General features: G+C 32.2%; 1 long non-coding RNA gene across 1 annotated transcript; it reads left to right on the top strand.

The window, feature by feature from the left end:
• The first annotated feature begins 9,195 nt into the window (after positions 1-9,195).
• LOC126886561 (uncharacterized) lies at positions 9,196-10,159 on the top strand. Its single transcript, XR_007698687.1, has 2 exons — positions 9,196-9,922; positions 10,021-10,159. It is a non-coding gene; the product is annotated as an uncharacterized LOC126886561 (long non-coding RNA).
• The last annotated feature ends 325 nt before the right edge of the window (positions 10,160-10,484 follow it).

Raw genomic sequence — 10,484 nt, 5'->3', positions numbered from 1 at the left:
CAAACCAATATGTGAAAGATTGGCGTATGTAAGAATAAATAATAAACCATTCAATATATCACTATTAAACCTATACGCACCTACAGAAACAAGCAGTACAAACGATAAGAAAATTTTTATGCGTATGTAAGAACAAATAATAAACCATTGTATATCATATTAAACCTATACACGCACCTACAGAAACAAGCAATACAAACGATAAAGAAAATTTTATGATAAGATAGAAGAGATGGAAAAATACCCAAAGAAGATGTTAAGGCTGTATGACACTATGCATTTTCTTGTATCGTTTCTGATGTCGTTTCTGATATGTCAAAAAAATGCATATTGTCATACACAGATACAAGAAACGATACAAGAATTTGTAGACACAGATTCTTGTACAAGAACTGCGCCAATTTCTGTGTAAAGAGCAAAAACGTAAAACCTGCTGGTAAAACATCTAAATGTCATAACGGCGGCTGAAAATGGGATCATACTGCCGTGCTAGGCCCAAAGGCGGTAACTAACATTTGACAAAATGGTGGCAAAATCGATTTCAAAATTGAATGCTAAAATTTTGGCCCGTTAGGGATTTATGGACTAGCTAATAGTTTTTATGCATGGATATATGCCCCAGTTGATTAAGGGAACCATTAATTATATTTTAAAACAAGGTTTTATATAAAAAAAGGTAGATACCGCCAAAACGTTTTATCAAAAATTACTATAAAACTAAGCCTATTAGCGGTATGTGGTTTACAGTTGTGATTGATATGAAATAAACAGCTTTTCTGTGTATTAAAGTTTATTAAATTAAAAGAATTAAAGTACTATTAAATGTTATTATTTTGTTGAGCCACAATATGACAACAACAAATTGACAATATTTAGTTGTCGTTATATCTGTTTTCTTTCAAGAGTCAATAAATACATATTGGTTCATTAATAATAATGTTCCATTTGTGATTCAATATAGACAACTAAACAACATACCTTGTGTCTGGTACATACAAAAAACCTATTTAGTATTACAATGGTATTACCTCATAATTAACATTTTTTATAAAATCTTTTATAGTGCGTCTAATAATTTGGCCAGAAACTGTACTTATACTACGAAAGAAACAGAATCTGTTCCAGATTGTTATCAGTGGTTTAAACATCTGCTGATGTTAAGCGTTTTAAAGAATTCTTCAACTGTGAATGTAAACTATACTTTTCACTTTCTCAGCTATTATATTTTATTTTGATTCTTAGCGACAAAGGTTTACTATTTTACGACATGTTATTATAGAATAGAGCTTTAAGATTTTTATGATCGCCGACATCGACCCTAATATTTGCAGGTTATTTTTAATCTCATTTTAGATAAATACGATAAGTAATAAAATAGTAGGTATTGGGTATTTCGCAATATTATATTCGGTAAAATACCATTACTTACAGTAATTAGGGGAACGTTTAACATTTTATTAGCTGTATTGTACAAACTATTTATATGTTATGATTAAAATATGATCACATTATCTTTTAGACTGAAAGATACCTAATTATGGGATATACAAGATTTTTAACATATTCAAACAAATTTTTGTATCATTATCCAGGTACCTGACGCATTCTTAGAAAATTTATAAAGGAATACCTACAGCATTTTTGTATAAAACTTAGGTAAAGGATTCTCAAAAGATTAAGTAAAGATATCCCAAATCTATAATCCCGTATCTATAATAGCATTGTATATCTATTGTATTTAAACAAAAAAAATCAATTAATGGGATTGCTAATCCCATGTACGACCAACAAAGGGTTAATTATAGAAAACTTTAAGAATGAAAAACAAACCTTGCGCCTGTACAGGCTGAGCATATTTTTTTCCACCTCTTGTAATTTGACTGATTTTCTGTACTTGATTTTCTAAAAAAACAAAATATTTTAAGTCACTTTTTCTAAAAATGTTTGTGGACAGCGTGTGGATACCTATATTATTAGGTTTTTAAAACCTAATTAAAAAAAAGAAATATTTTTTAAATATGAAAATCTCTTACTGCCTAATTCAACATATAAATCATCCACTTGGCGCCGAGTCATATTGTTTAGGACAATATAATTGGTTAATTTTTGATATACTCTAAACAAAAATGAAAATAAATTTCAATAGATATAATAATCTCGAAAAGTTCCTACCATCCTCGTTAATTATTTTTTTTACTAACACAACTCTTAACTAACACAATCATCTAACCATGTAAAGTTATATATTAGGCCGAATTTACTTTGTAATACTAAGGCAATTTGGCGGTTTCTAAATGTAGGCGTAGCATTCTTGAAAGTATATTAGCGGTAAGTGCAATATGCTAAGGTATATGGACGCAACTGTAGCAGATACCGTCAAAACGCCATAGTATTTAACATTTGCCGCCAAATGGCTTAGTATTTTAATTGAAAAGTGAAAATACCGCTAACAAAATTGCAATTTTATTTAAAATATAATGCTTCTACAACTTCAAAGACTTTGTAAATATATGCTAAATACCCATTCTACCTAGAAATACAAAAATCTCATTTTAGATAAAAAATCAGTTACCGTCTTTGGGCTTAGCACGGCAGCATATGTATTGACGAATTTATTTGTGTTTTTGTAGGTATTATTAATAAAATTATTGTTAATAAAATTATTTTTTTCAATTTAATTGTGGCTTATTTCTCATCTCAATAGTTAATTATAAAATTGCCACAAAGAAATAGCTTCAGAACAAGATGTGGAGGTATTATTTATAAATCTTTTATTGATACTTAATATATGGACTACTGTTCTACTAATAACCATAATAGTCCGTGTAAAAAGTATCCGGAATTTTATATTTTTCCTAATTTTAATAGATTTCCTTTTTGTAATATTTTAAGACAAAAGTAATGCATCAAGTAGGTTGTGCCGATAGTAGGTTGTGGACAAAATCGCATGACAACATCATCTGTCAAATATTGTTGTTTGTAAACAGACTTAAGATTTGTGAAATAATGTCGCAAGTAGAAAAAAGAAAAGTGCTGGAATATTTGTATAGAAAGGGTGTCCTAAACGTTAAAAATTAGTGTAATTGACCGAACTCGGAAAAAGTGCAGTGTATGAGACAATAAAGAGGATAAAAAATGGCATATACATGAGACATAGACCAGTTTCGGGTAGGCCGCGTAAGGTTCGCGGAAACAATTTAAATGCTTTAGTGGCTTTAGGACGACAAAATCCGCGCCTAGGGTTTCGAAAATTAGCGAACAGATTTGGAAATCAACGAAGAATAAAAGTGTGCCCAGAAACTGTCCGCATGTCACTGAAAAACAAGGCTACATATCAAGGAATCCAAAAAAATCCCTATAATGACACCTCTGCAAAGACAACGAATAATAGATTTTTCTAACGTTTTCGAGAAGATAATTTTAATAATGTCTTTATATCTGATGAAAGTTGTTTTCAGCTTGGTGTAAATCATCTAAAAGTCCTATCAAGAGAACATGTTACCGTTCAAATTTCCAAATTTCCCACTTAAATAATGGTTTGGGGAGCAATATCTCAGTGTGGTGCTATACCTCTCTGTATAGTTAATGGTACTGTTGATAGTGCGAAATATTGTGACATCCTAAATGGTTTTCTTCGTGAAACGGCTCATGTTTTATATCCAGAGGGGTGGCGTTTTCAGCAAGTTAATGCAAGATGAAATACTTCTGCTTATTATACTCAAGCTTGGATGCAAGAACACGAATTGGCAACAATTCCGTGGCCAGCAGCATCTCCAGATCTTAGTCCCATTAAAAACGTATGGGGACTTATGAAGATTGAAGTGGAACGAGCAGCTCCAAGAGATAAAGAAGGTTTGATTCGGTCAGTTTTACAGGCCTGGAACACCATTATCGAAAATTATGGCCTTGACCTAGTTTCGGGTGTACCCGGACGTTTAGTTAAGTGTTTAGATTTAAATGGAGGTTGTATAAGTAAATGAGATGAATTATTTGTTGAAATTTTATATTTCAAGTGATAGAAATAAATACCGTAAAATTATAATTCTGCTTTCTTTTTTCCGGATACTTTCTAGACGGACTATATTTAGCTCCTAGTAAAGTTCAACTTTTGATAGGTTTTAACTTTGGATTTCATGTTGCATATTTTTTTAATAGAGGAAAATACAATAGTTTCTAATTTCGATCAAACTGAAGATAATTCCAATGCAAATATTTTAGCACAAATATGAAAACAAAATAAAAACACAAATAATCAACCTCAAACAGTCAACGTAAAAATGCTGGTCAACATTAAAATGTTAAATTTATAAGTTTTTAAAAGTTTATAAATTTTATAAAATCCTTAAAATCAGCTGTAGCTGTAGACGCAGCGCAGTAGGTACTACCATACCAATGTAACGTGGCACAGGGTGACAAACAAAATTTCGACCAATCACGTGCCGAATTACATACAATTTTCGATACAAGAACTTGCATAGTGTCATACAGGGCATATTACTATAAATAACGAGATAGTAGGTAACTTCCCGTAGCTCAAAATACGTCCGAGTTCGCGCATGATGACGTAACTGGAGACCGGAAGTTGAATGTGAATTATTGTTAAAGTTAAATAGGATTTGCATGCATTGTGTGGTGAAATTATTCAATTAGAAACATAACATTTAACTTCAATGTATTCGAAAAAAATGTAATGTCGAGATTCCTGTCAAAATAACTGTCAAAAATAAAATATAAAATACACTTAGCTTACAACCGCGAACAATTCAAACTAATTGGCCATTACGAATGATTACGAACCGGGTCTCCAGTTACGTCACGACTTCCGGATGTGCAATATATTATCTTGTTATTTATAGTATCATGATACAGGGCACTAATGTACGTACAAGAAACGATACAAGAAAATGTATATAACTTTCTAATATCAGAAACCATGATACTATAAATAAAGAGATAGTATTTTCCCGCAGCTCAAATACGTCCGAGTTCGCGCATTGATTACGTAACTGGAGACCGGAAGTTGAATTTGAATTCTTGTTAAAGTTAAATGGCATTTGTATGCATTATGTGATGAAATTATTCAATTAACAAAATAACATTAAACTTCAATGTATTCGAAAAGAATTTAGTGTCGAGATTCCAGTCAAAATAACTGTCAACGATAAAATATAAAATACCATGATACTATAAATAACAAGATAATATATTGCACATCCGGAAGTCGTGACGTAACTGGAGACCGACAAGTTCGTAATGGTTCGTAATCATTCGTGATGTCCGATTACTTTGAATTGTTCGCGGTTGTATTTTATATTTTATTTTTGACAGTTATTTTGACTGGAATCTCGACACTAAATGTTTTGCGATACATTGAAGTTTAATGTTATTTTGCTAATTGAATAATTTCATCACATACCTAATGCATACAAATCCCATTTAACTTTAACAAGAATGCAAATTCAACTTCCGGTCTCCAGTTACGTCATCAATGCGCGAACTCGGGCGTATTTGCGCTACGGGAAAATACTATCTCTTTATTTATAGTATCATGTAAAATACAACTGCGAACAATTCAAAGTAATCGGACATTACGAATGATTACGAACCATTACGAACTTGCCGGTCTCCAGTTACGTCACGACTTCCGGATGTGCAATATATTATCTTGTTATTTATAGTACCTATCATGCATGCTATGCATGCACTACGCATATTGGCTCCGTGCGTCTCCCCTCTACTTACAGTCACGTGACACGCTGTCAGATTTTGTCAGGACGTTTTAACATTGAGTCTTATGGGATTATTTTGTTAAACTTGAATATTTTATTTTGTAGTGATAATAACCGAAAACAATTGTTAGAATTCATTAGTTATTAATTTATACTGTAATTTATAGTGCAACAAAAATATTTTCTTTTTCGTTAATCAAGATTTATTGACATAAACTGCGATAGTGAGGTTATGTATACAAAATGAAACTGATAATCAATATTGGAAATAGAAGAATTTATATCAGATAAGTGCGTTTTTATTAATACATAATATCACTAGCGGGACACGGCATTTTTTTTAAATGTCTCATTTAAACATACACAAAGCGTCCTGATAAAATTTCAAAAAACCGCCACCATGAGCAGGACGGTCGATTTTGCTTTGACACTTTGTTAACGCTCAGAGCGAATACTAAAAAGAATATACTCCGACGAATGTTGGTAGTATTCGCTCCGAGCGTTAACAAAGTGTCAAAGCAAAATCGACCAACCTGCTTATGGTGGCGGTTTTTTGAAATTTTATAAGGACGCTTTGTGTATGTTTAAATGAGACATTTAAAAAAATGTCGTGTCACGCTAGTGATATTCTGTATTAATATAAACAGAAAATAAAAACGCACTATAAATTCTTCACTTTCCAATATTGATTATCAGTTTGATTTTGTATGCATAACCTCACCATCGCAGTTTATGTCAATAAATATTTATTAACGAAAAAGAAAATATTTTGTTGCACTATAAATTACAGTATAAATTAATAACTAATGAATTCTAACAATTGTATTCGGTTATTATCACTACAAAATAAAATATTCAAGTTTAACAAAATAATCCCATAAGACTCAATGTTAAAACGTCCTTACAAAATCTGACAGCGTATCACGTGACTGTACGTAGAGGGGAGACGCACGGAGCCAATATGCTTTGAACATGATGCGAACATCATTGTTGTGTGGGATGGAACCCACGGAACGTTAATTATATAGTACATAATGTGATCGTTACATGACGGTTCTCAGTCGTGTTGGAACAAACCTAAGCGCTTGTTCACAATGGACGTAACCATAAGATGAAGGTAAACCATTATAATTTCGTAAACCGTAATTTGTACATAATTTTATGCAGCGTTCACAATAGACTTAAATTTTACGTAAAGACAGCCTGTCTTTACGTAAAATTTAAGTCTATTGTGAACGCTGCATAAAATTATGTACAAATTACGGTTTACGAAATGATAACGGTTTAAGGCGGCGCCAGATATGCGGTATTTGGCAAATACTGAACAAGTGCTTGCTAAATATCAAATATTTGAGTGCTCATGAAAGTGTTCGTTAAACGGCAAGCACCTTGCACCACATATTCGAGATTTTTCGCATATCGAGCCACTGTGGGAACAGCAAATATATTCTAAACGAACAAAAAAAGGTACTCAATGGATAATGATACAGAGCTTCTTATAAATTCAGCTGCTTTTGTCATTATGTCTAATGGAAGTTTATTATTAAATAGCAGAAAAAAAGCAATTTGCATTCCATATTATGGGTTCATTTTCATATGCATCCAAAAATTGTAAAATACTTTCATTGGTCCACTCCATATTTATTATTTTCAATATTCTCTACACTCTGTGACAAACTCTCTAATAACTAAACTACTTTAATAAACGTTATAAACTTTAACCTAACCTAAAAAACTTGCTTGTGCTTGCAAAAATATGTGGATGACACTAAAAATATTCAAACGCCGAATATTTGTTTACTTTGAAGTGTTGAAAAGACCGACAACGTACGGGAACACGACAAATATTCGACAAGCACTAAAATTGGTCAATGCCAAATAGCAAGCAACCCATCCACACTAATAGGCAAATAGCAAGCATTTGCTCGGTATTTGCCAAATACCGCATATCTGGCGCCGCCTTACGTTCATCTTATGGTTACGTCCATTGTGAACAAGCGCTAAAGGCTGTATGACACTATGCATTTCCTTGTATCATTTCTGATATCGTTTCTGACATGATACTATAAATAACAAGATAATATATTGCACATCCGGAAGTCGTACGTAACTGGAGACCGGCAAGTTCGTAATGGTTCGTAATCATTCGTAATGTCCGATTACTTTGAATTGTTCGCGGTTGTATTTTATATTTTAACTTTGACAGTTATTTTGACTGGAATCTCGACACTAAATTCTTTTCGAATACATTGAAGTTTAATGTTATTTTGCTAATTGAATAATTTCATCACATAATGCATACAAATTCCATTTAACTTTAACAAGAATTCAAATTCAACTTCCGGTCTCCAGTTACGTAATCAATGCGCGAACTCGGACGTATTTGAGCTACGGGAAAATACTATCTCTTTATTTATAGTATCATGGCATGTACCTTAAAAAACATTCTAAATTTCATGTTCTTTGCATATATTTCAAAGAATATTCTCGTACCGAATATACTGAGCACATTCGTGTACGTAGTATCTCAGAATATTCGTAAAAGTTTATTCTAAAGGCCGCGTCCCACCATCAAATAATTTGATCAAACTGGTTTGAGCAAACTGAAAGTGACAGTTAGTGACGTCACATCCTGAGTGTTCATTGTGGATAATAATGAAAAATTTTAATTTTAAATAAAGTACAAACAAGTTAGACAACCCAATACACAAAATTTGATCAAACTAGACTGATAGTGAGAGCACAGATTTTTAGAATTTCAAAAAAACTGCAATTGTGACGTCACTTTGACGTACTTCCGGAGTTTGATCAAATTATTTGATGATGAGACGCGGTCTTTAGAATATTTTTTAAAAGTATATTTGAGTATATTTCTTAACACATACTTATCAAAGAAACACAACTAAAATGATCTACAACACATATGCAACACATTAACGCCCGGTTTCATAATCAACTTAAAGTGAACATTAACTAAAGTTCACTTTAACGTTGACATTTACCCATATGAATTGCATTGACAAGGGTACCAACTTAAAACTTAAAGTCCACTTTAAAGGCGGCTGCACAATTGACCGGGAACGGGAACGAGAACGGAAACTGAAAGCATCATCAGATTCACAATTAAATGGTAAACAGCTGTTTTGTGTCACTGCCACTTGTGCTATTAATTATTTTTCTTTAAAAAAAAAATTTTGTGGAACGATCTTTTTCTAATTTTATTAAAAGAACATGTCTGTTAACTCTAAAAATATGGATTTATTTGATGACCAACTTTTATAATATTTTCGTTTTTTATAATCTTGGAACTAATTTACACATAATATGTGTGCAATCGCAAAGGTTTGTCAGCATAAAAATAAAAAGCATATTCAAATATTTATATTATTATTGTATCTAATTACCATATAAGTACGTACTATGATCCTATGATCTACATCAATCATACGGATGAGGACATTTTTTCCAATAAAGAAATCAATCGTTCGTCATTTATTTTAATGCAAAATGTATAAAAATTGTCACTAAAACTTGATCACACACTTCTAATAACAAATTTTTATTGGGCATTTGACAGTATTTTTAATACTTCCTTCTGATTGGTTCCGGGAATACAACGGGAACGAGAAAGTTAAAACATGGTCAACTTTCCCGTTCCCGTTACCGGACAGCTTCTCGTTCTCGGTTATTGTGCATCTACAACATTAATTTACATAGAGGTTAACTTTTTTCCCGTTCCCGTTTCCGTTCTCGTTCCCGGGCAATTGTGCAGCCGCCTTAACTGATTATGAAACCGGGCGTAAGAACACAAAATAACATTTGCTTCTCTCCCAGCCGCCATATTGAGTTGTTGTTGTCATGTCACTTGTCACTATCAAAGTGTCAGGTCAGTGTCATTTGTCATTTGATTGTGTCATTTTACCCATGCCCCGCGCATTCTAATAAAAAACATGTAATCGTATTTATTTTCCTTCCATTTTGTCAGAGGCGCTGATGTCGGCATTGTGATTGGTGGAACATGACTTTTGACAAATCCTGCGCTATCTGTGAATCTGTGTTCAGTGTTCGTGTTCGTTCGTTCGTTGTCGTTCAGTTATTTTATAAGGTCGGTTATGTGATGTGTTTGTGTCACCATAAAAAGCTGATATTCAGTCGTGTTTTTTGATATTTTGTAATCGAGTACCTTTTTAAAGGTAAGTTTTTCTGATTGTAAGGTAGAGATTTTCTGATTGTAGGTACTGTTTATCCAACAGTTTTAAAATACACACTTTATTTAGCGTTTTGTTGTTAGGTCTAATGGCTCCGTTCAGCTGTTGTGTGCAGACGGTGGAAAAGTTCAACAAGTAAACATTTATTTAATCCAAATTAAATACTCATATTTCTATGTAAAATGTCACATTATTTTATAAATAAATAAGTAAGAAACAAAAGTTGTTTGTGTTTTACCTTTATTGTCCACTTGAATAAAATATTAAATATTGGAAGTGTTTTATTCGTTCTGTGGATTAACTCTTTATAGAAGTTAAGACTAATTTTAATAGTTTTATTTTAATTAAAATACAAATGTATTGTTACAAACTTATCGGTCATTCAAAACATAATAACATCTTATAAAAGTCAATAGTCAAAAGGGACTCTTCTGTTTTATAATCTTGTTTAAGGTAGGTAATACAACATCCCCCCTCAAGATGATACATCTTCAACATAACTACTGACTAATCTTCACGATAGCGTAAAGGTCTGACAACCGCTCTC

The sequence above is a fragment of the Diabrotica virgifera genome, chromosome 6 (assembly GCF_917563875.1).
Source record: "Diabrotica virgifera virgifera chromosome 6, PGI_DIABVI_V3a".
In the NCBI taxonomy this organism is placed as follows: Eukaryota; Metazoa; Arthropoda; class Insecta; order Coleoptera; family Chrysomelidae; genus Diabrotica; species Diabrotica virgifera.
The sequence above is the reverse complement of the archived record's forward strand: the minus strand, read 5'-3'. Positions and strand labels throughout refer to the sequence as shown.